Below are 25,221 nucleotides of genomic sequence, written 5' to 3'. Positions count from 1 at the left end.
GAATAAGTCTGTCGCTGGGCATGTGAGTATCAAAGCTACCCTGGAACCCAGTGCATAAAACAGTCCAATCATCTTGTCTTTGTTGTAACCAATTAATTTGTTCCTTAGAGTAAGGGGTGATTATGATATCAGGATCCTTGCCAAAATATCTGACAAAAGTCTTGAGCCCCAGAAAAATAAGTTGGGAGACCAAAGAGGGGTAGGAGGGGAGTACCTTGGACTGAGAGGCGGAGGCATGAATCCATAACAGGGGCACGGTTTTTTGCCACAATAAACCGGTGGGTGTAAATTCTGTGGCAAAAATGATTAAATAAAGGGTCAAGGAGGGGTTGAAGTAACCTATATTTTGTTGTGTAATGGCCTCCTCTAACTTTATTAGGGCTTTTTCAGCTTCGGGCATAAGTTTTCTGGGGGAGGAAGGGTCAGAATCTCCCTGTAGAATATTAAACAGGGGTTTGAGATCCCCTGTTGTTAATTTAAGGTGAGGACGTAGCCAATTAATGTCTCCAAGGAGTTTTTGGAAATCATTTAGACAATTTAGCTTATTCCTTTTGATTTGAATTTTTTGAGCATATATTAAAGAGGGTTCTAATTGAAAACCTAGGAACAAGAAGGGATAGCAAGTTTGAATTTTTTCTGGGGAGATAAAAAGTCCTCTGTCTTGTAAAGCAATAACTATTCTTTGAGTCACTTGATGTGCCTCCAGTTCTAGTTTGGCAGCAATTAATAGGTCATCCATATAATGTATAATATATATATGAGGGTATTGAACACGAATTGGGTCTATAGATTGAGCCACAAATTTTTGACAAAGAGTGGGAGAATTAGCCATACCCTGTGGCAACACTCGCCATTGAAAGCGGGGATTAGGGCCTTTATGGTTTATCATGGGTATGGAAAAGGCAAATCTTTTACAATCTCTAGGATCGAGGGGAATGGAGAAAAAACAGTCTTTTATATCTATTACAATTTTAAAATATTCTTTAGGGATAGCTGTGGGAGAGCCAGGATGTTAGAAACCAGACGATGAACATGTCCCTAGATCAACCTGTAAGGCCTGGAAGGACTGGACTGAATTATGGTTAGCACTGTCAGCTAGTTTAGCTTTCCCAAGTTTTCCTTTAAATGACTCCTGGGGCTGCCTCTGATACCAGAGATAACATATGGCCTGGTGGTGGGGGGGGGGCTAACAATTGCTATCAGACCTGGGCAGAATGCTGGGCAGACAGCATTCTTTGGTTTGGAGGGGCATACAGCATTCCCTCCCAGTTCTGCACCCAAGAAAACCCACACAATTAGAAAATATACATCCAAGTATAGCAACCCCTCACATCAGTGTATCAATTCTGACTCTATTTACATTACTGCAGTTTAACTGCATACCAACTTTACTCAAGACATACTCATACCATTGGCGACATACTCAAACCTTTTACGACTTACATGAACATTCCATGATTATTTTCCCTTTTGAGCAAACATTTAAGAGAATTCCTTTCAGATCCTTTTTTTATTCAGATAAACCACTTTAAAGAGAGTCCTTGCAGTGAGCTTGAAGCTCGGCCTATAATAAGAAAAAACATTCCTGGCAGGGGGAGGCCCGAACCTTCCAGAGTTTATAACAACTGTTCCTTCCTCTGGAGTTATAATTCTGGTGGTGGAGGAACAGAGGTCCAGTCCTGCGCTGCCTGCAGTGGCTCGGAATAAGTCTGAGTCAGCGATGTTTGCATCAGAGGCAGATTTTGGGTGGGAGGGGTCATTGGTTGTCGTGGTGGGTAGGTAGGGCCCCCTACTGGGGCCCATAGCCCGCAGATAAAGGCTGGCCATTTATATCGGTCTTGGACCGGCACTCTCTAGCCCAGTGACGGCCTCTTTTGCATTTAGGACAAAGGCCAAGGGGAAGGGGGAGGGGAATCGTCCCAGGAACATTGGGTTGTTTAATAGTTCCAGGGCATTCTCTAGCAAAATGTCCAATTTGAGAAATTGTCCCAGGAACGTTGGGTTGTTTAATAGTTCCAGGGCATTCTCTAGCAAAATGTCCAATTTGTCCACATTTAAAACAGTTTTTAGGGCTAGATATTCGTCCTAGTTTTCCTGAAGGTGGAGTCTGATTTTGGAGTATGGCTCCAATGGCCAAATTAATAGATTTAGACATTTTATGTTCAAAGGAATCCACATCATTGCAAATTTTAATCATACCATTTAAATCTAGGGTCTTTGTTTTGCCTCTTAAAGCAGCTTTACAGGCTGCATTAGCATTTTCTATGGCCAACTGTCTAACTATAATATCATCTGTATCTACCTCACCTAATATTCTTTCAGCTGCTTCTAACAGTCTGGCAACAAATTGAGAATATGGTTCATTATTGCCTTGTACTACCCTGGAAAGAGAGGTAGTAACCGCTCCTGCAGCAGGCACTGCTCTCCAGGCGGCCAGGGCAGCCTGAGCAGTCTGGGTTAATATTCCTGCAGGGAGTTTTTGTTGTTTTTCCTCCGAGGCAAATTTGCCCCTCCCTGAAATTTTATCAGAAGACCATGAAGCCATTTGTGTATGTTTTTTTTTTGGTAATAGCTTGATTTTCTGCCTTATCTATAAATTCAGCTTTCCAGGTTAGATATTGACTCCTGGTTAAAACAGACTGTACAATCTTGTGCCACTCAAGAGGCAATAAATGTCCCTCACCCCCGAGGCCCTCCAGTACTGTTAAAGTAAAAGGGGCATTAATTCCATAATTCTTAACAGCCGAATGTAGTTCTTTAATTTGTTTAAACGTCAATCTCCTATATGTAATTTGAGAATGTCTCCTTGCCTCCTCCTGATCACCCCCTTCCTCCTCAGAGGCAGAGGAATCTAGGTTTTGTCCCTCCTCCTGCCTTCTGGTGGTGTCTGCCTCCTCCTCTCCCGCTTCTCCTCCCTCCCCCTCTTGTTCCCGAGGTTGAGTGTTAGAGCGAGTAATTACGGGGAAGGAGAGGGAAACAGTTTGCGCCCCGGATCTGAGTCTCTTATTGCGGCTCTTTGAGGCCGAGGGTGTTTTAGCGGGCTTGTTACCCGAGGCATGGGGGGTAGTCACGGCTTCCCCAACAAGATTCATTTGTAAATCATGAATTTGCAAAGTGAGGTCCCTTAACTCTCTTTTTAAATGAAGCACGTTTTTTAATTCTGTCACTTGTTTCAAGAGAGAGTCTTTGGATTTAAGGAGACCTTGCACCTCCGGAGGAACAGAGAATGATCTCACCATTTCCTGTGGTGGGGCTGACAGGAGAGAGGTGTCTGGATAGGGGGAAGGGGTGGGCCAGTGAAGGGCCCTTATCTCTGGAGTCTGTGTAGCTGCAGAAACTTGGGGAAGAGAAAAAGGGCCATATCTTTCTTCCTCATAATGCGCTGCCTCCTCCTCTAGCTCCACCTCAGAGGGGGGGTTGAGCCTGCCATTATCAGAAGAAGTCTTAGGAATAATAGGATAAATATTTTTATAAGGTTTTAGTGACATATTTTTCTTTCAAAAAAACAAAAGAATTTTACCAAATCTTTCTTTTTAACTCTTATTCCTCTCTCCCTAAGTGATCCTTTCATTTCTTTTATAAATAAAACCTCTTTTGATAACGCTTTGCCCATGGTTGATGGGACGGCAGAACTTACCTCAAGACTCTCCCACGGTGCATGAGCGATGCGGTGTGGGCGTCTCTACCTTAATATAATTGGGGTCCCCTGTTCTCCACGCCGTCCGGTAGGTCACCGTGCCTCGAGCCCCACGTTGGGCGCCACTTCTCCTGACCCGCGGGTTCAGCTATTCATGCGGCTCGAAGAGGCACCTCCTAAAAGAAGAAAACCAATGGGGGAAAGAGAGGAAGGAGACCAGGCGCATAAAGAAAGACAGAGACAATCTGAGTCACGTCAAGGTCTCATTTATTAAAAGTAAAGCAGGGTTTATATAACCTGAGTGTAAGAAAGGGAGTATAGAGGGGGAGGATGGAGAGTTTTTGTGATAACAAGAACGGGAAATCTCAAGGTTAGGGGTGGGTCAGGCTGTTCTTTTGGCCGTTGTGCTAACCCAAGCAACAACCTGCGGTTATTCCGAGAAGTATTTTGTGCAGATGACTCAACCAGATGCGATTTGCTCAAGGCTAGAGGGTCTTTGCTTTGTTCCGTTTAACTCCTTGGTCTCTGACAGCCAACCGTTGCACCTGCCGGCCTCTGGGGCTCCGCTCACCTTCCAGGACCTTTAGGGTCTTCGTCGGTCCTGGTGGCGGGGCAGGGAGGTCACCCCAGGCCCAGGACCGGCGGGCTCCGCGGCCTGGAATGCTGGTGAGCTTCCGAGGCCGCCTAGGGTCTCCGTCCTCCTGCCCCACAAAGCCTCCGCCATTCTTCTGGCTTTGCTGTGCCATGCCCGCCCGCCACCACTCAAGGGTGCCGTGTCCTCGGCAGCCAGGCGAAGCCTGCGTCTGGGCCTGGCAAGATGGAGCCTGGGCTCGAGGCCACCGCCACCTTCAAGTCATCCCGGGGCATAACACAGAGGTTTTTCCCAGAATACTTCCTGTCTTAGCTAACAATATATATCCCTAAAGATGAGGCATTCGGTGGGGGGGGGGGAGAGATGATTTAGAAGGGAATGCCTATGCGAAAATGTGAGAAAGTAGGCTATTTTCAGTTTTGCTATGCTTGAAAGCTTGGCAAATCAGGAGGCACATAGAGGATTAACCCAATCTGTTTCCTGCTGTGCTCCCACTGTGACAGAATCTCTGAAGGCCTTGCCACCTGCCTTTCATTAAGAGAACCACTGGCACCTTGTTAAATCAGGCCCTGGCTCTGGGGCAGGATTGCTTTGCAGGATGTAGTCCAAGCATCTCAGTGGTAAGCTTGTTGCTTTCGACAGGGCTAAGGAAGAAAATGTGATTTTGTTGGTGATAAAATGAGAAAGCAACTAATGGCCAAAGTAAGGGAGAAAATTTCTGATGAGTGTTTTTAGCATGGTGTCAGGACTCCTAAAGCTACAGACTAGAAGTGACTAATTAGATTAAACATGAAAGTTAGGATATGCTAGGTTAAACTTTAAATAAAATGTGGGGACAAATGGCTTAGTACTGCAGTCCTAGACCAGGCTGTTTTGTCCAGCAGAGGAAGGAAATTCAATATGTATGAACCATTCACTAGAAATACTTGATACTTTCCTTGTGATTTTATTTAGTCATAAAAACAAAAATAAGTTCATCTGGGTGCCAGTGGTTTAGGCCTATAATCTATCTACTCAAGAGACTGAAAAATGGTTCAAAGCCAACTCTGGTAGAAAAATCCATGAGACTCTCATCTCTAAACAAAGAGCTGGGAATGAAGTTGTGGCTCAAGTGGTAGAACATTAGCCTCGAGCAAAAAAAGTTCATGGATAGCACCAGACTTTAAGTTCAAGCCCAAGAACCTGCATGCACTCATGTGTGAGCACACACACACACACACACACACACACACACACACACACACACCATACAGTCTAGTCATACTCTGTCTAATATAAGTCTCATTTGTAAATTAAGACACAGATGCTCAGAAGGATTTAGTGACTAACCAAAGGTCACATAGCTGATAAATGGTAAAATCTGCATTACACATTGTCCAGTTTTCTCCACAATTTGGAGGTGGAAGATCAGTATGAACTGTCTTTCTTATATTTGGCTCAGCCAGGTGGTGACATAGGATCTGCTTTCTCACACATACACACACACACACACACACACACACACACACACACACACACATGCATGTGTAAATATCCATGTATGCACATTTCAGAGAGAGATAGAGACAGAGAGACAGGAATAAGAGAGACATAAAGAGACATGGGGGACATTTGTGCATGTGTTAAAGAAGATGTGGTGACTAAGACATAATTTGCTTTACTATAGCAATCTATTTGATTGAGTTCCTAAATATGACAAGTTACCAAGAGAATGACCTCAGCAATTACTGCCAGAGATAGTGATTGACACTCAAGACCCTCTTTCAAGGACCGATTACTAGTAGAATGTTGTTGTTTTGATGAGTTTTTCTCAAGCATTTACTTACTGCCTTGCTTGACAACCCTGCTCTGACTCACATTGGATTCTATGTATGCTGTGCTGCCAACCCGTCACCCATTACTGATGACTGACTGTGTCACAGTTTGTCTTGGCACTAATAATTCATACAGAGAAACTATCAAATTTTGGAGACCTGTCCTTTCCTTCTCAGCCTATGCTTTCAACAGCATCAATCTTAAGTGCATCTGAAACTAGACAACCCACCACTTTAGGTATGGGCCTATGAGAGTATGGCTTCCCACACTTGGCTTCCCAAGGAGGTCATGAAGCTGGGAGTGGGCCTAAAATAATACATGTCAGGAACAGAAATGACCTAGTAGTGGTGCTTAGTTCAGAAGCTGAAAGACAAATAGCATATTGACTCTGAGTGAGGTGAGAGGCCAGAACTGTCCCATGATGATTGAGAGAGGAGTCAAAGGACGCACCACCTCGTCTGTATGATAAGAAAGCTAGGCCTAGAGAGGAAAAGACCAGATGGCTGCTGTTTTGGTTTGTTTTGTGCCATGTGTAACTAATGAGCGCCCTTTCCCTCCCCCATAGTCACTGAGAACGGTGCAGGATGAACAGCCACCAAACCTGAACTCAGAAACACTCCAAAATCTGAAACATATTGAATGCTGACATGACTGCAAGTGGAAAATTCCACACCCAAGTGGTGAGTCATAGTCAAATTGCAGACCCAGTCAAATACTATATAAAATTATTTTCAGATTATCTGTATAAGGTGCACATCAAATGTAATGAATCTTGTGAATTATGTTGGGTCTTACCATTTTGTATATACCCAATCTTCTAATCTTAAAAAACTAAAATCCAAAATAGCTGTAATTTTATACGTCAAAAATTTGTAGTTTGTGTAATGGGAAAACTGGAGCAGAACTGGCGTTTCTACTTCATTTATTTTTGTGTACAGGTCTTGGGACTTGAACTCAGGGTATGGGCACTATGCTTGAGCGTTTTTGCTCAAGGCTATCATTCTACTGCTTGAGTAACAGTCCATTTCTGCCATTTTTGATGTTTAATTGGGGATAAGAGTCTCATGGACTTTTCTGCTTAGGTTGGCTTTGAACCACAGTTCTCTGAGTCGTTAAGGGTAAGCCACTGGTACCTAGCATGGATATTCTACTTCTGAGATGTACAGATGGTAAGATACTCTTGGCTATTGGCTGGGAGCTTGGCTGGGTAGAAAGCCAGGGGTTCTGTTCCTTTTCTATATAGGCAGCTTTCTGTGAGACACTCCACGGGTTGTTTAGATTTCCTAACAGCTTGGCAGCTGGGCTCTGAGAATGAGAGAACCAAGGACACCTGTAATTTCTTTCATGACTTGCTTCAGGAAGCACCACTGTGGTCACATTCTACTTGTGAAGTCCATACATGCATGTTCTCATACAAAGAGAGGGCATCTAGATATTAGTTGTTGTGGAAGACTTGTTAAAATCACACTCAATGGGCAAATGAGATGAGAACATTGCTGTGACCGTTTCTAGGGGAAAAAATCAGCAAAAGTGAAGTATGGTAATATATACTTCTACTCTCAGGAATCTGAGTCAGGAAGACAGAGAACTTAAGGCATGCCTAGACAACATGGTGAATTGAAGGCCAGTCTGGGCTACATGGCAAGGCTTGGTCTCAAATAAATACAGAATACAAAACAGAACATAATGAAATACTGAAACACAGCTTAGCAAAGGTAAATAGGGAGAGTGCAAGGAGGGAAATTCCAAAAGGCATTCCCATGCTTTGGCTTTAAGACCTCTGATTTACCTTTTTCTCTGTCTCTGTCTCTCTGTCTCTATCTGTCTGTCTCTCTGTCTCTATCTGTGTGTGTGTGTGTGTGTGTGTGTGTCTGTCTGTCTGTCTGTCCGTGTGTCAGTGTTATACATGCCCGAATATGCATCCGAACATGTTTGTCATTACTGGAGCTTGAACTCAGGCCCTCATATGCTTGGTTTTCTGTTTTATTCCTGGCTGGCATTCTATCCTTGAGCCATGTCTTTAGTTCCAAATTTTGCTGATTAATTAGAGTTAAGAAACTGAGGCATGATATTCATGATTATCTAGGCTGACATCAAACTTGGATCCTTAGATCTAAGCTTCCTAAGTAGTCAGGAATACAGATGTGAGCTAGAGAGTTGGGTGTTGATTAGAGTCTTGAGTTTATAAATCAAAGCTAAGAATGGTTGGCAAATCTGGATTTAAGGAATAATTTAACTCAGAGTTTCACAAATGTATTCAGTACACACATAAAGTACTTTTAACTTTGTGGGCCACAGTTTTGGTCCCAGTATTTAACACAGCCATTATTGCATGAAATAGATAATACAGAAATGAATGAATGTTGTTTTATTCCAATAAAACTTCATTTATAAAACCTGGCAGTGGTCTGCATTTGGTCCAAAATTATAGCTTACTGACATCTAGTTTAGTTTAGTGACAGCAGAAGATACATGTAGTGTTTTTCGCCAAGAGGACAATGAAAAGAGGGAGGGTGTTTATGAAACTTTTAGGTTAGTATGTTCTGCAATTGGCTCCCAGCTTGGCAAGAAGGGAAGGGAAGACTTGAGGGAAGTCACAGGAAGGATTCCTGGTCCCAATCACATCATTGAATGGCAGGGGGGCAATATCATAAACAGTATGCGGGAACGACAGCAGGTGGAGGCTCGATAAAGAGGATCCATGTATTGGAGATTGCTCGGTGGTAAAGTAGTTACTAGTAGTGATAACAAAGCTTGGAGTGTACAGCATGGATAGCATGGAAGGAAAGCTTTAGTAGAGTGGAGAATTTCAGACATTTGGAAAAGAGATTGTTTCTTGGATCAGCTATGTACATTCTAGAAATGCTCCCTCTCTCTTTCCTCCTCCTTTCCTTCCTTCTTTCCTTCCTTCCTTCCCCCTTCCTTCCTTCTTTCCTTCCTTCTTCCTTCTTTCCTTCCTTTCTTCCCTCCTTCCTTCCTATTGGCATTACTTACGCAAATTTATAGAGTACAACATAATATTTGATCTGTCTATACAGTATGGAAATATTCAATAGAGGTAACTGATATATCCATCACCTTTCTAACTCACCATTTTTGTGAAGAAAATGTTAAAAATCAATTCTTTGGGCAATTTTGAATTGTACAGTGTTATTAATTGTGGTCACAGAGTACTTCAATAGCTCATATCGTAGCTTGTTCTTCAAGTCCTACTAAAACTTTTTTTTTGCCAGTCCTGAGCTTGAGCTCAGGGCCTGAGCCCTATCCTTGGGCTTTCTCAAGATCAGAGCTCTACCACTTGAGTCTCAGCAACATTTAGCTTTTTTCTACAACCCAGGTCTTTGTGCATACTAGGCAAGCACTCTACCACTAGACCAAACCCCCGGCCCCCCTACTAAAACTTTTCACCCATGATCAATATCTCACTTTCTCTGGTAGTACCACCATGGTAGTTCCACCATTCTACTCAGTTTCTATGAAATTAACTTTATTGAATTTCGTGTACAAGTGATATCATACAGTGTTCATTCCTTTTCATCTGTGTTATTCCACTGAGCATACTGTGCATTTTCTTTTATTATAGGAAATTCAGTGACCAAATTATGCCTATTCAGAAATTTAAATAGGGATGATAAAACTACCTAAGATTTTATATTTAATGAAAATCTGTTAATGTGTAACTCAAATTCAAAACGATTTCTTCCCTACAGCATTCCTGGAAAGGGGCTGAAAATTTACTAGTATGCAGCTCTAGTGTGACATATGTCACACAGATGGTGACATTGGCCTTGGTCAAAGGGAAATAGTTACTAGAGTGGTCCATACCTATGACTCCTCAGACCTCTCTGAGGGAATCCCACATCTACATACTAGAACACTTACTGAAAATATCTTTGTATTTAAGGAATGTGTGTGTGTGTGTGTGTGTGTGTGTGTGTGTGTGTGTGTGTGTGTGTGTGTGTTGGAACCTAGTTTTCTGAGGCCTCTGGCAGAAAAAGACTCTACTAAGTGCAGAAGAATAACACTTCATACAGGAGGCAGGCTCAATGAAAGATGACAACAGAAAGCATCATGGGAAGTGAGAAATGGCTATTTTTGGTCCCCCTGAATGGATGTATCTTAACTTGACATTTCCTTTGCTTGCAAAACAGGAGAAGCAAGGAGAATAATACAGCGTGATAAAATGATATGGGACAACTGGGGAATGGAAATGAGGACATATTAATAAAATTTTGATTGTATAATTACATTAACTTCGGTGATTGCCTTACTTGCTCCTCATTTGGGTGGAGAATTTTTTATGAGCAATTATTGTGAACTTTTATGTACTCATCTATGAGCTGTGGGTAAAGGTACAATAGAAGTGTGGCTGTGGAGCTTCAAATTCAACTCAAACACCTGCTATTTGGTTCTGATAGAATTTCCCTGGGAAGTACTAAGTCATTCTGATTCTGTAATCTTCTCTCTGTGCTATATGTGTGATTTTCTTACATTCAGAAAAGATTCCAGAGTTGCATCAAAGATGACTGGGAACCAATTTAAATAATTTGGGATAATCACTGAACGCAAAAGAATTTGGAGAAGTTTCTGAAACAGCAGAGGTACACAGGCTGTTCTAACACCCTCCTGGAATGCCACATCAAAAGCAGCAGCTTCCCGGAAGGTAAACGATTTTCATGGAGAATTGCAACCCATCTATGATGGGTTTCCTGTGAAAAGCAGGGGTCACTAATTGGATTGTATGAAGCTGTCCACTTTTAATGGTTTGCAATGCAAAAGAGGCGGCAGCGGCCGCAGCGGTGCCGGAGCGGCGGCGGCGGAGGCGGTGGCGGCGGCCGCACGAACTTCCACCTTAGACCACGGCGGCCCGCGGCGCCGTGCAACGCTGCGCACAATGAGCCACTCTCATGCACTTCTTTTATCAGACGGTTATATCTCTCAAATCAAATTCCACCTTCCCCTCAATTCCAAATAAATTATCTCTACAGCCTTCCCCATTACAGTAAGTACCAGACATTGGCTCAGCTGCTGGTAACGTCAAATAGAATCCCACTTTTCATCTCTAAGATTAGCCATCAATAAACCTTGGATTTTTACATTCTGGAAATTGCTCCTGAAGCTGTTATGAGAGTTAACTGAAATACAGGAGCAAAAGTCACATTTGCCTACAAAAGGTGACTTTATTCTATTTCATTTCCATGGGATCATCTGCATGGGCCTTTTAATGTTTTCTTCCCTTCCACAATCCAGGCCTCTACATAGTCCTTGCAAACCATTAAAGAATTTGATCTTCTCTTTATCTCCCTTTGCAAAATTCACTACCTTCTCTCCATGATCAATGCACACCATGCTCTTTGTTCACTTACATCTCTATTCAAGGCCCTTGGGTACTTTCTACCAGATTTAAGGACTTTATGAAACTCCATACCCCCCCTTCTAAAGAAAATCAAGACTGGTACTGTGCAAAAATGCAGCCTCCGCTTTCTAAATAGATTCCTAGAATTTCCCAAGTCCCCAAGCTTTGTGAAACAATTCCCTGAGACTATTTTCATTTAGGGGCCTAGTAAAATAGTCCTTGCTGATAATACATTGAAAAGACACTTGCATGTCCTTATTAAGAGTATTAATAGGCATCATCCAGATCAGTAACATGTCTGCTGGCCATTGTCCAGGCTGTTTATGGTTGTATTCATCATCCAGCAGAGTGCTTGCCTCCACACAGACTTAGCCCTGAGACTGCCAGTTCATTTCAGAAGCTAGAACTGCTGACTCTGCAGGTGGCAGTAGCAGCTTTGGAATAACTTTCTGGTAAAGCCAAAAAGGAGAGCTTCCATGTTCATTCTACAGCTAGAGCCCTGTAAAAACAAAAACAAAAATAGCATTAAGGAAGACTGAAATGGTTTGCAAGAGTATAAGCAAAGCATATTAAAAACAATAAAAATGGGACCATCATAAACTCTAACTTGGTAGCATCCAAATTTCCTTCTAGAAAAGCCATACTCAGCACATGGTAAGTAAGCAAATCAACTTCCCACAAGTCAAGAATGTGTCTCCAGAGAAAGCCCATGGGAACTAAGCTTTCCTCTATCTGTTTCATTGTCAATAAAAATAGAGTGTACAGTAAGGGTCATTTGGGATTCTTCTTCTAGTAGGTGGATGTGCTGTGAACACAGATTGTAGATTTGGATGTACCACATATGCTTACTTAGCTCTGAACTTATCCAACTGTATATATTAAGTATTGAGTGTTTGTGTGTCATTCTGCCTATAAGTCATTTGAAAATATGTAAAAAAATAAAGTGTACCTAACTAGTCATGTAAAAGGTCTAGGGGCAGGCTCTAGTGTGAAACTGTGGTGAGCCCAACATAATCCATCATATCTGACATGCCAGTAGATCCAGCATATCCCACCCACACAAAAGAAATACCCAGGGTAGACATACCTGGATATAAAGACGGGAAAGAAGGAAAGAGAAGGAAAATCAGTCCATTTTTGAAGGAACAGAAAATAAACTATCCTTTAAAATAAGAATTAGAATACAAACTACAGGGCTGGGAGCATGGACTAGTGGTAGAATGCTTGCCTAACATGCATGAAGACCAGGGTTCAATGCCTCAGTACCAAATACATAGAAAAAGCTGGAAGAGTTGCTAGGGGCTCAAGTGCTAGAGCTCTAAGCCTTGAGAAAGCCCAAGGACAGTGCTCAGTCCCTGAGTACAAGCCCCAGAATTGGCAACAACAACAAAAGAAATACAAATGACATTGCAGATTTCCATTTACAAACATGAGAGCAAAAGCAGAGTTGACCAAACTGTAGAATCCTGTATTCTTAAGGGGCATTATTACCAAAATGAAGGAGAAAAAGACTTTCTGGCAAAAATAAAAATAAAATGACATAGGTCAGAAACTCAATTCTACACAGATAAAGACAAAAACAAACATTTGGGAGGGTACTAAGATTTAAACTCAGAGCTTCCACATTTGCTCAGCTTGCTGCTTAGCTGGTGTTCTTCCACTTGAATCATATCTGCTTTTTTGGGGGACATAGAATCTCACTGTTTTTTCTGCCTGGCCTGACTTTGAACTGCAACCACAGCTCCTAAAGTACTAAAACTACAAGTGTGAGAAACCAGTGCAGTATATTTTCTGATTCTTATTTGATCAGAGAGGTTAACAGTTTATTCAAAATGATAGCAGTAACATAAGGAGTATTTGTAACTGTGGATGAGCAAAATGAATAACAGCAATGTTATAATAGAAGGGGGTATTTACTTCTTTTTGTTATGAAATTCCCAACCTACCTCTGGAACCGTGCAGTATCATTTAAAAGTGGCTCAAGTTAGTTACTGACACACTAATCTCTTATTTCCTACAATCTTGGCTTCCATAGGTTTAATTACCCATACTCAGCTGAAGCCTAAAAGACATTAAACGGGAAATTTCAGAAATAAACCATTCATAAAGTTTTAATTGCATGCCACTCTCAGGAAATACGATGATATCGATATCATTTTATTCTGTTCCACCTAAGACCTGAATCCTTCTTTGGTCCAATAAAACCATACTCTAGATTTTATATGCCCATTAGTCCTTCAGAAGCCTTCTCAGAGGTCACCTCACTTATGGTAACCTTACAAAACCTGTGTATAAGGTTTAGTGTTATTAACAATTTTAGGCATCTATTGGGTGTACTGGAACATACCTTCTTATGGGTAAAGGTAAACTATGATATTACACAGTAAGGTCTATTTTTTTAACCTTTACATCCAAGTACTTTCCAAACTAATAGCCTTCTCTCTCAACCCAGAACATTAGAATACAGAAATGAACAATAATAGAGAAATAAGTACCTAAGATGTAGGATCACTTTAGTGATTGTTTCCTGGGTGACAGTGGAAAAGACAGGCTACAGAAAGCCACTCTTTAGAAAGGCACTGACTCCAGCCATATACTGCCTTCACAGTTAACCAAGCACTTCAATTTCGCACTAGCCTTCCCCCAAATCCACTGGAATGCAGTTTATCTAACTTTACATCTCCCTCACATACTCCCATCAGTCAAATGAAAGCCATAGGCAGACACCTTAAATAACCCCCAATTCCTGTATGCCCCATCCAGAGTCAGGGTAGAATGACTTTAGTCTTTTTTTTTTAGTGCCATGAATTAACAGCATTAATTCCTAGCTATAGTCAACCCTTTGTGCACAAGGCTTCTGTCCTTTACACATACTCGTAAATGTAGCTCTCCTCTGGTGTATCATAATTTTTCCCCTTTCTAGTGGACATTCAAAAGCACAATGTCATTTCTCTCTTATTAAAAAAAATGCTTGACTCCGACCCCCAAATTCCATTTACTACCAAAGTTCTCTTTATAAAGAAATGAATTTGATGAATTACATTAACTTACTGGTTCAATTTCTCTTGCTCTGTTTTGCTCTGGACACTGTGTGATCAGGTTTTACAATTCTGCCACTCTTATCAGAATCTCCACATTACCAGACCAATAGATATTCCAGTCTTCATATGCTTAGCCTTCAATTTTTATTTGCACATAATCCTATAAAAGCCTATATAATGCAATTAATTTATATAATATGACTATGCCAATGATTCTTATATTTATAGTTCCAGCTAAGGCTTCCACTTGGACTTCCAGACATCTTCATCCATCCAATCACCACTAAATCTCAACTTGGTTGGCTAAGAGGCAGATCACACATAACAAGAATAAAGCCCCCCCTACTATTTCTACCACCCTAAACTTTCTAGAGCCTTCAATGAAATTAATAGTGATTTCATCTTTCCAAGAGTTTGACCCATAATCATTTTTATCTTTCATTTCCAGGTTTAATCTGTCAACATCAAGAAAGCCTTCCTTCCCTTACCTACTGAAAACTGACTTTCCATCTTGTTTGTTTGTTTCAAATATATCTACCTCCTTCATAATGCAGGTTCCACAAGGTAGAACATTTTTGTTTCAATTTTCCTTTGCACCATCCCCAAGATATCATCCAGTATATAAAAACTGGAAAAAATTCTAAGAAATGACAAATATTTTCGAATTAATATTTAATCATTTGTTTTCTACTCCTCCATATAGAGCCTTCTACTCGTTTAACCTGTCTGATGAAAAGATCGGGGATCTTTTTCCCTTCCGCCTGCGCTGAGGCAGCCGAAGCTGCCACGGCACCAGTCGCGGCAGCCATCTTAGGAGAGCGACGCGCTACCGAGGCCAGCGGCTGGGGCTGCAGGGCGGCGGCGGCGGAGGCAGCGGCGGTGGCCAAGGCCGTGGCGGCGGCGGCGGCAACGGCCACAAGCAGCGGTGCTGGAGCGGCGGCGGCGGCGGCGGCGACGGCGGCGGCGGCCGCGGCGGTGGCAGCGGCGGCGGCGGCAGCGGCCACAAGCAGCGGTGCCGGAGCGGCGGCGGCGGCGGCGGCGGCGGCGGAGGCGGCGGCGGTGGCCGCGGCGGTGGCGGCGGAGGCGGCAGCGGCCACAAGCAGCGGTGCCGGAGCGGCGGCGGCGGCGGCGGCGGCGGCGGAGGCAGCGGCGGTGGCCAAGGCGGTGGCGGCGGCGGCGGCAGCGGCCACAAGCAGCGGTGCCGGAGCGGCGGCGGCGGCGGCGGCGGCGGCGGCGGCGGCGGCGGCGGCGGTGGCGGCGGAGGCGGCAGCGACCACAAGCAGCGGTGCCGGAGCGGTGGCGGCGGCGGCCACAAGCAGCGGTGCCGGAGCGGCGGCGGCGGCGGCGGCGGCGGCGGCGGCGGCGGCGGCGGCGGCGGCGGCGGCGGCGGCGGCGGCGGCGGCGGCGGCCGCGGCGGTGGCGGCGGCGGCGGCCGCGGCCACAAGCAGCGGTGCCGGAGCGGCGGCGGCGGCGGCGGCGGAGGCGGCGGCGGTGGCCGCGGCGGTGGCGGCGGCGGCGGCCTCGGCCAAAAGCAGCGGTGCCGGAGCGGCGGCGGCGGCGGCGGAGGCGGCGGCGGCGGCGGAGGCGGCGGCGGCGGCGGAGGCGGCGGCGGCAACGGCCACAAGCAGCGGTGCCGGAGCGGCGGCGGCGGCGGCGGCGGAGGCGGCGGCGGTGGCGGCGGCGGCGGCAGCGGCCACAAGCAGCGGTGCCGGAGCGGCGGCGGCGGCGGCGGCGGCGGCGGCGGCGGCGGCGGCGGAGGCGGCGGCGGCAACGGCCACAAGCAGCGGTGCCGGAGCGGCGGCGGCGGCGGAGGCGGCGGCGGTGGCGGCGGCGGCGGCAGCGGCCACAAGCAGCGGTGCCGGAGCGGCGGCGGCGGCGGCGGCGGCGGCGGCGGTGGCGGCGGCGGCGGCAGCGGCCACAAGCAGCGGTGCCGGAGCGGCGGCGGCGGCGGCGGTGGCGGCGGCGGTGGCGGCGGCGGCGGCAGCGGCCACAAGCAGCGGTGCCGGAGCGGCGACGGCGGCGGCGGCGGAGGCGGCGGCGGTGGCCGCGGCGGTTGCGGCGGCGGCGGCAGCGGCCACAAGCAGCGGTGCCGGAGCGGCGGCGGCGGCGGCGGTGGCGGCGGCGGTGGCGGCGGCGGCGGCAGCGGCCACAAGCAGCGGTGCCGGAGCGGCAGCGGCGGCGGCGGCGGCGGAGGCGGCGTCGGCGGCCGCAGCGGTGGCGGCAGCGGCGGCAACGGCCACAAGCAGCGGTGCCGCAGCGGCGGGGGCGGCGGCGGAGGCGGCGGCGGCGGCGGCGGCGGCAGCGGCCACAAGCAGCGGTGCCGGAGCTGCGGCGGCGGCGGCGGCGGAGGCGGAGGCGGCGGCGGTGGCCGCGGCGGTGGCGGCGGCGGCGGCAGTGGCCACAAGCAGCGGTGCCGGGGCGGCGGCGGCGGCGGCGGCCACAAGCAGCGGTGCCGGAGCGGAGGCGGCGGCGGCGGCGGCGGAGGAGGCGGCGGTGGTGGCCGCGGTGGTGGCGGCGGCGACGGCAGCGGCCACAAGCAGCGGTGCCGGAGCGGCGGCCGGGGCGGCGGCGGCCGCGGCCTTTTTCTGGAGATCCCCCATCTGCGATCCAGATAATATTGAATTAACTGTTTCAACTGACACTCCAAACAAGAAACCAACCAAAGGCAAAGGTTGTTACGAGGTATGAACATATTTTAAAATATTTTGGTTATATAACTTGCCTCTGCTCTGTGCCACTTGCCCTGTTTACATAGTGCTACTCTGCTGTTTCCTCTGGCACTCTGCCTTGTTGAGTCAAGGAAGAAGGTAGTGTTGCCAGGCGCTGGGTAACTTGTAGCCCTTAAGTTTTGGCTGAAGGTAACCAGAAAGTGTTCTGGTTCTTTATTCCAGAAAAAGTACAAAGTTGCATGCCAGTCCTTACTCGTGTGAAAACATGAAGAAGAAATGAACAGTTTAATACATATCTACCTTGTCCCACAGTGGACAGAGTATTGATGAAATTACTACCAAAATCATTCACCTTTTTTTTTTTTGATGTTCTCCCTAGTACGTCATCATTCTGTAGCCTTTTTGTTCAATGTGTTATTTGACTTGGTGAACTTCTTTTGCACTTATGCCATTACCCATTTTAATGATTTTCTATTCCTGTTTTTATTTTATTTTTTATCTTGTGTTACTGGGGCTTGAACTCAGGGCCTTGTGCTTGCTAGGCAAGTCCTCTACCATTTGAGCCATACCCTCCCTAAAATTACCTTCTCAATGAAAATTTAAAATTCCAATCATACTAACAAGGTAAAGGGAAGTCTGGTAATTATCCATAAAGTTTTAGCCTATAGGAATATCAAGGAAGTATATTTTATAACTTATAAATTAGGTTAAAACTATTTTCAAGATAATAGTGACTTAGCCCCAAATATATATATATATATATATATATATTAAAAATAATCTGGTGAGTTTTTTGCATAACTATACATTTCTCCCCCCCCATGAAGGACTTTTACAGAGAGTAGATATGATCTATGTGAATCCTGGCTCCAGGTGTAATTTCCAAGCACTGTATGTTAAGGGCATCTGTAGCATTTTGTGGTTGCAATATTACTTCATGGCTCCAAGTGCTACTACAGCTACCCTAGAATAAGAAGATTCAATGGATTAGTCTTGAAAAGAAGTGAATATTCAATTTTGACCTTCATTGCACCTAAATGTCAAGACAAGGCCAACTCCCTGTTTGAGTTCACATTCATGTTAAGAAAAAGGGCTAAGAAGTATTTCCTGGTTGTTAAACAAATGACAGAGAAGTAATGAAGTTTAGAAGAGAAACAAAGTTACCTTTATTTGGAATTGAGGGGAAGATGGAATTTGATTTGAGAGATATAAACGTCTGATAAAAGAAGTGCATGAATATAGGTTGAAGTTGGAAGTTGAAATGTGAATTTGGAAAGTTGACAATGGCAGCCAGGATAAAGAGATAGGAGAGATGTAGACAGGACAGGACCTGGGAATTCTTATGTAAAGGTCTGCTCATTCCTCCTGGAGTGAACAAGCTCCTGAAGTTTAGGGGTAGAGTTGAGAAACTGTGATGGAGGAGAAGGGAGAAGAATAAGGATGAGGGGAAAAATGTTTTCAAGCAGATGTTCAAGACAGATGTAATGGCTACCTGAAATTTGGTGATGAATTTAAACAACAAAAAAGCAACATTAGTTTTACTATAGCCACATTCTATAGCTTGATTTCAGGTTTGTGTCATTATTTTTTGTTCCTTTTTACCTTTTTTCCCCTTTTTCTTACTTTCATTTGTTTTGGTGGGTCATGGGACTTGAACTCTGGGCCTGGGTGCTGTCCTTGAGCTCTTCAGCTCAAGGCTACCATCTTACCCTGGAGCCACAGCCCTACTTCCTATTTTCGAGTGATTGATTGGAGATAAGAGTCTCCTAATATTCAGTGCCTGGGCTGGCATTGAACTGCTATCCTGAGATCTCAGCCTCCTGATCTCAAGGCTAGAGATCTACCACTTGAGCCATAGCACCACTTCCAGCTTTCTTCTAAGTATGTGGTAACAAGGAATCGGGTCTTCATTACATGCTAGGCAAGCACTCTTACCACTAGGCCAAATTCACAGCCCCATTCAGACTTCTTTTATAATATAAAACTCTCAGTTTGTGTTTCTTTACCATTTTCTTATGATTAGACTGAGATTACACATTTTTATTGAATTTAGTTTCACTTTTGGAAAATTCATCTTTTAAAGGATATAATTCAATATTTCAAAACACTATTCACAGAGTTTATGGAAATATCACCACTACATCATCCCAAAACATTTTCCTCATTCCAAAATAAAATCTCGTACCTGGTATATTGTATGTATGTTTATTTGAAATAGGGAAGGGAAGATGGGAAGACAAGATGATTGGGAGGGAGTGGGATGAGGGAAACAGGGACAAAAACATGAGGAGTATCAGTATCCAAGAAGTAATATGCCTATTACCTGACAAATGTAACTGTAATTCCTCTATACATTATCCCGACAATAAAATTTCTAAAAATATTCTCAAAATTATATACTTAGGTTTTAAAAATTCTACAGATTTCAAAACCATGTAGACCTCAAAACTGAATCAGCTTTCCAACCCTAAAGGAATTTCTTTGCTGGCCTCTTGATTGGTTTTAATTCTTGGGGATCTCTTCTTTACTACCAGGTTCTCAACTTGAGCGGCGTAGCTGATGTACTGAATCAAAAGAAGATTCCCACTTAACATCCTGTTACTGAAGTGTCGTGATGAAGCAGAATAGAGCAGGCCACGGCAAGTGTCAAGTGCCGCACCCTGACCTGACTGAGTTGATCTGGAAGGAACTGTCCAAGTGTAGGAGCGCTCCAATTCTGTGGAGCAGAGTTTCCATTAGACATCAGTAATAGAGCTGGAAAGTGAACTGGTTGAGTGGTCAGAGTCGCCAGTGTAAACGAAGTGAAGCTGAGAGTCAAACCCTACGAGGGATGCATAACAAATGGCTGTCACTCTGTCAGAACAAAGGACAGTACCAAGGTGGAGATCACGAGATCCTCACCACAAGGTAAAAAATGATTTCTGGGTGTGTGTGTTTAGTGGAGAATCCTTTCTAATACCTTATTTTCAGGCATTTTTTTTAAATGTAACTCTGTCCTCAAGGGCTTCTTCTTCCTTAATGTCTTCCAATAATCAGTGTGTGCCTGCAGGAAGAGGACATCCATGTGTAGTCACAGAGCCTTCCCAGGGGCCAGCACAGCCATGACCCACGGACATGTCTGTTGCATGTCTGGTCCCGAGTCTCATCAGAAGTGATATCCTGTTTATTCTCTTCACCAACAGTGGTGTGCTTAGAATGCTAGTCAAATTGCCGTAAAAGTCATTATTAATTTATTGCCTCTGCTCAGTTCTTGATATTCTTTTGAATAAGAGCATCTTAAAAAGAAATTCCTGTAGCCATAAACCTTGAGTATGCCTAGTTCTGACAGTTATTGTAATTTAGGAGAGTTGCTAAATCTCTGTGTAGTTATGTATGTGCACGTACATAGAGATGTAGAGACTGACACATACACACCAGAGCATGGCTGCTGCACTTAGAAAATATTATTTGTAAAGCACTAGCTGTGTGTCTTGTGATCAGGTGATGGGAATTTCATCATAGCTTTTCCCTGTTCCTCCTCCCTTCTGCCAGTGCGTGTGTACATACATTTGTTATTGAGAGGGAAAGAAGGAAAGAGTCAGTGATAGACAGGGACAGACTGAAACAGAAACCCAGAGAAAGATGGAAAGCAATATCTCATCCCATTGAAAAAGCAAACTGAAACACATAGGGCTTTGTTTTCCAGGGTCAACCAATGATTTTAGAGATTTAGGTCCTGAAACTGACCATTTCTTTTAGCTAAAGTACATTGATGGATCTGAGGCTTTGCTATCAGGCAGAAGGATTTTGCTACTAGTAGAGGCTCATTTTACCTGGTGAAACAGATGTGAATGTTTCCCGCCTCTCTTGGGCAGAACTAAGTGAGGATGGATGACTCCTGGGCAGTCCCAGGCTCGTGGGGCATTCCAGAACTTTTCCCTCTTGTTTCCTCTGGGCTCTCTACCTTTATAGAATTGCTGGCTCTGTTACTGCACCTGGGCTGTTGCCGTGGTTACCGATAAAGTCCCTGGTGGGAGTCGGGGAGGAGCTGTGTTTTATAAGGCCAAATTCTGCTTACATAAAATTTGGAAGTTGTACAACTGAGTAGACTTGCCAAGGAATGGAAGACTGTACATCCCTTTCATAATGACAACGATGGGTCTAGCAGATTCCTAGTTCCATTTTTTTCTCAAATTTTTGTATGGACTTGTGTGTTCGGTAGCTTGTGACATATTGGGAGGAGTGATCTTCAAGATGGGAAACGGAAAAGGAGCCGTTTTTATTGAGATTCTGGGGGGGCGAGGAGGGTGTTAGGTCTGTTTTAAATGTTTTTGAGCCATTGTTGTTCATGCCTGTAATCCTAGCTCCTCAAGGTAGTAGAGATCTGAGGACTGCAGTGAGAAGCCAGATTCTGCAGGAAAGGGTGAGAGACAGTTATGTCCAAACAAGCAGCAAAACCCTGAAAGTGGAGGTGTGGAATTGGTAGAGTGCCAGCATTGAGGGAAGACAGCTAAGGGATACCACCTAGGCACCAAATTCAAGCCCTAGCACCTACAAAAAAAATACACACACAAAAATCTTCCAGCAGATGCTAGAAATAATGTAAATCCAAAGAATTATATGTGAGCAGAAAGCCAAATGAATGAAACCTAAAGGAGATTACAAAGGTAGCCAAATGGAAGCAGATGAACTGACAGACAGGAAGTCAGTCTTCTGGGGTTGAGAGAGAGAAGTGGCCCAAGGAAGCAGAGAGCACTTTGCCTCAGGTGCTCAGGTTTGAAGTCTATTTCTGGGGCACAGGGCCTATGTGGTTTGATGGAATCACCAGGCAGGCATCACTGAAGGATGCCCATGCCATCTGGAAAGTGAGAGACTCAACCAAGCTGCCAAAGGCTTCTTTCTCATCCAAAAAATTGTGCTGAAAGATAAATCGATTTGGATTTTTTTCTGAGCAGTTGCAGACTTGCAGTATAGCAAACATGTTCACTCACAGAAGAAGATTTGCAAGTGGAGCTACTACACAGAGCAGTGACTTACTACTCTGTGTGGGGCTTAGACTAAGGCCTGCCTAAGGACTGAAGTATTCTTCTTTTGGGTTCAGTCCTCATGTAATTCAGCACTTAAACCAAAGTCATTACTTTCCTCATAGAAGCATTTCAGGACTTGGGAGAAGGAAAATCCCAGAGTCTTGGTAAATGTCTATGAGTAGCTGTAGATCCAGATGTTCAAGAGCTCCTGGGAATCCCTTGGCAGTTGTTGACTCAGTCAGTGAAGTATCCAGCCCTTTGAAGGTGGCAATACCACTTTGTCTACTTTTAACTTGTTTTTCTAGTATTGGAGTCAACTGGAGTAAAATCATTCACTCACAGGAGCATGAGCTTTTATTTCAAGAGCTGAAGACTAAGCCTGGAGAGAATATGTACACAGGCAGGTATGCATACACAGCCTGTCTGTCCCTTCCTATAGTGTGCCTCTGTGCCTAAAGCAAAAGGGTTCCAGGTGTGTGTGTGTGTGTGTGTGTGTGTGTGTGTGTGTGTGTGTGTGTGGGTGTGTGTTCAGATGTGCAAATATGTGTGTATTCCCATGAGTAGAAGATCTCTGAGTGTAGACATTTGGAAATCAGAGAGGTTTGGATTTGTGAATTGAATGTTTCTCTTATTTTGCCTTATGCTCTTAAGCAACATTAGGTCTCTCACTCATAGCTTTCTCATCCGCAAATGAAAATGATTCATCATCTTTTGCAGGCATTTTTGTGAGAATATACAGTGATTAATAAAAAGCGTCTGGTAGGTGTCTGGTGCAGAAAAAGTAACTAACAAATGTCTTAGTACTCCTTATTTTACTTACCTTTCTTTCACCTAGCATGGAAAGACATGCTTTGAGTTTTATCATTACAAGCTAATGATGGAGAAGAAAGTAGCCCATAAAGCGGGCCTATCAGTAATGCAGACAATGAGAAATTCAGAGTTTTTGTAAAAGTAGAGTCACTTCTTTCTTGTTCTTGTCATATCCATTAACCAACATAAAGTGGTCAACCTGACCTTAGTTGGTGGCTTTTTGGTGCTCTGCCACTTGAGCCAGGCCTCCAGTCCTATTTTGTCATATTTTGTGCCAGGATCAGGACTTGAACTCGTAGTCTGGGCACTAATCTTTAGCTTTTCCCATTCATGTCTGGTGCTCTACCACCTGAGATGCAGCTCTACTTCTGGCTTTTTACAGAAAAATCTCACCAATTTTGAGATGTTGAGATGGTTTTGAATTTAGGTCCTCAGATTTCAGTCTCCTGAATAGCTATGATCACAAATGTGAAGCATTGGCCCCAGCAGTTTCAAGGTTTTGAAATTTATTTTTCTTTCATGGTAGAATCTTGCAGACTTTACTGCTGAGGTTGGGCTCAAATCACCATCCTCCAGATCTCAGGCTAGGATTACAAGAGTGAGCCACCACCAGCCCCTGGCTATCAAGCATTCTTGATTTGGTCAGAAAATCTGGATGCTCCATGTAGCACCATAGTCAAGTACAAGTACATATTTTGCCTCTTTATACTGCTACAACTGATTTATTGACCTTAAGTCTTGGAATGAAATCCCAAATAGGAATTATGTTCTCAAATGTCCATTCCCTCCAGATGGAAGCAAGTTACCAGCTAGTTTTTCACCTGCCAGAGCAGGTGTTTGCAGCACGCCCTATCCTCCGTAGGTGGCAGCTCAGCCTGCGAAGGTTCCTCCAATTGGTTTGCAATGAGAGGCAACTCACTTAGTTCTTGGAAAGGCCTTGCATTTGGGACTCACGGTCCACTTTGACAGGGGCTCATAGGTATGCCTGATGCTCATACCTCCAGCAGCCTAGGACAGGAAGGATATGAGCTCTGTGGGCATTCTTTTCGAGCTTAGTTATCATTTTGAATCCGGGAGCCCTAGGCTAAGCAGAGATGTATCTTCAACTACAAAGAATAGGTAGGGAAAAATAACTCATCTCTCCAGCTGTGTCGATATTAGAAGAGACAAGCCTAGAATGTTGGCTCAGTTCTCCATAGTCTTGTGGCTTGCCTGTGTGCAGGTGGGCCAGAGGTGGGGTGGAAGAGAGGTAATGGTAATAAATCATAGGCATATACAGGGAGCTGAGGTACTTGTGCTGGCACTACATTAATTCCTTGTCTTTCTTCACTGGCTACCTGAGTAATAAAAGAAACACTAGCCTTTATTAATTTTCCGTTATACCTTCCAGACCATCTTCTGAAACCGATGCCATTCTTTGTGACATTCAGGAATGAGGACTGATGAGAAGTTTTTACAATAATCCAAGAATCTCCAATTTTTTAAAAGCAAACTCAATGGTAAATTTTTACTTGATTTTCTTTTTTAACCTGCAGTTATTTAAAATTAAAGTTCTTTATTCTGTTCTATTAGAACAGAACTCGGGGCCTGGGTACTGTCCCTGAGCCTTTTTGTGCTCAAGGCTAGTGCTCTTCCACTTGAGCCACAGCCACTTCTGTTTTTTGGGTAGTTAATTGGAGATAAATTTCTGCCCCGGCTAGTTTAGAACAACTGTCTTCAGATCTCAGCCTCCTGAGTAGCTAGGATTACAGGTGTCTGCCACTGGCACCTGGCAGTTTAAAAAAAAAGAGGTTTAACCTGATACATATGAACATAAAAGATATACTCATCAATGAACTGTCATAAAATATTCCCATTTATATATACCCCACGCAATGCTTAAATACAGCTAAGCATATCTGCCTTCTCAAACATTTATCATTACCTATTTTTAAATTTATTTTACTGTTGGGGTGATGTACAGAGGGGTTACAGCAGTTGCATTTATCAGGTAGTGGGTACATTTTTTCTTGAACATTGTTACCCCTTCCCATGTTTTTCTCCCACTTTATCATTACTTTTTTTTTTATATCCCTGGGGATTGAACTTGGCTAGGGTGCTGTCCCTGAGCTCTTCAGCTCAAGGCTACTACCCTACCCTTGAGTCAAGCCCTACTTCCCATTTTCTAGAGGTAAGTAGGAGATAAGAGTCTCAGGTCTTTTTGTGCCCAGGCTGGCTTTGAACATTGATCCTCAGATCTCAGCCTCCTATGAGTCTAGGATTACAGGCCTGAGTCACCGTGCCTGCCTACTTTAT

General features: G+C 44.5%; 3 long non-coding RNA genes across 9 annotated transcripts in view; 2 read left to right on the top strand and 1 right to left on the bottom strand.

Moving 5' to 3' along the window:
- The first annotated feature begins 6,610 nt into the window (after positions 1 to 6,610).
- On the top strand, positions 6,611 to 15,166 carry LOC150064925 (uncharacterized). 2 transcript variants are annotated; one of them, XR_016534851.1, is made up of 4 exons: positions 6,611 to 6,724; positions 10,542 to 10,707; positions 14,890 to 15,005; positions 15,145 to 15,166. It is a non-coding gene; the product is annotated as an uncharacterized LOC150064925 (long non-coding RNA). The 2 variants fall into 2 exon arrangements; XR_016534850.1 differs by lacking the exons at positions 14,890 to 15,005; positions 15,145 to 15,166 and having other exon boundaries at positions 10,542 to 11,139.
- Positions 10,777 to 15,158, bottom strand: LOC150064926 (uncharacterized). The gene is made up of 3 exons (XR_016534852.1): positions 14,452 to 15,158; positions 13,347 to 13,462; positions 10,777 to 11,899 (listed from the first exon to the last, which is right to left on the bottom strand). It is a non-coding gene; the product is annotated as an uncharacterized LOC150064926 (long non-coding RNA).
- A 1,837-nt stretch (positions 15,167 to 17,003) lies between the features above and the next one.
- LOC150064924 (uncharacterized) overlaps positions 17,004 to 25,221 on the top strand; it is a 30,279-nt gene continuing 22,061 nt past the window's right edge. For all 6 annotated transcript variants that reach the window (XR_016534848.1, XR_016534849.1, XR_016534846.1 and 3 more), the window contains exons 1-4: positions 17,004 to 17,123; positions 19,645 to 20,017; positions 22,422 to 22,520; positions 24,317 to 24,425. This is a non-coding gene — a long non-coding RNA (uncharacterized LOC150064924). The remainder of the gene's footprint in view (positions 17,124 to 19,644; positions 20,018 to 22,421; positions 22,521 to 24,316; positions 24,426 to 25,221) is intronic.

Source organism: Megascapheus bottae, chromosome 3, assembly GCF_031878675.1.
Source record: "Megascapheus bottae isolate mThoBot1 chromosome 3, mThoBot2.hap1, whole genome shotgun sequence".
Lineage (NCBI taxonomy): Eukaryota > Metazoa > Chordata > Mammalia > Rodentia > Geomyidae > Megascapheus > Megascapheus bottae.
The sequence above is the reverse complement of the archived record's forward strand: the minus strand, read 5'-3'. Positions and strand labels throughout refer to the sequence as shown.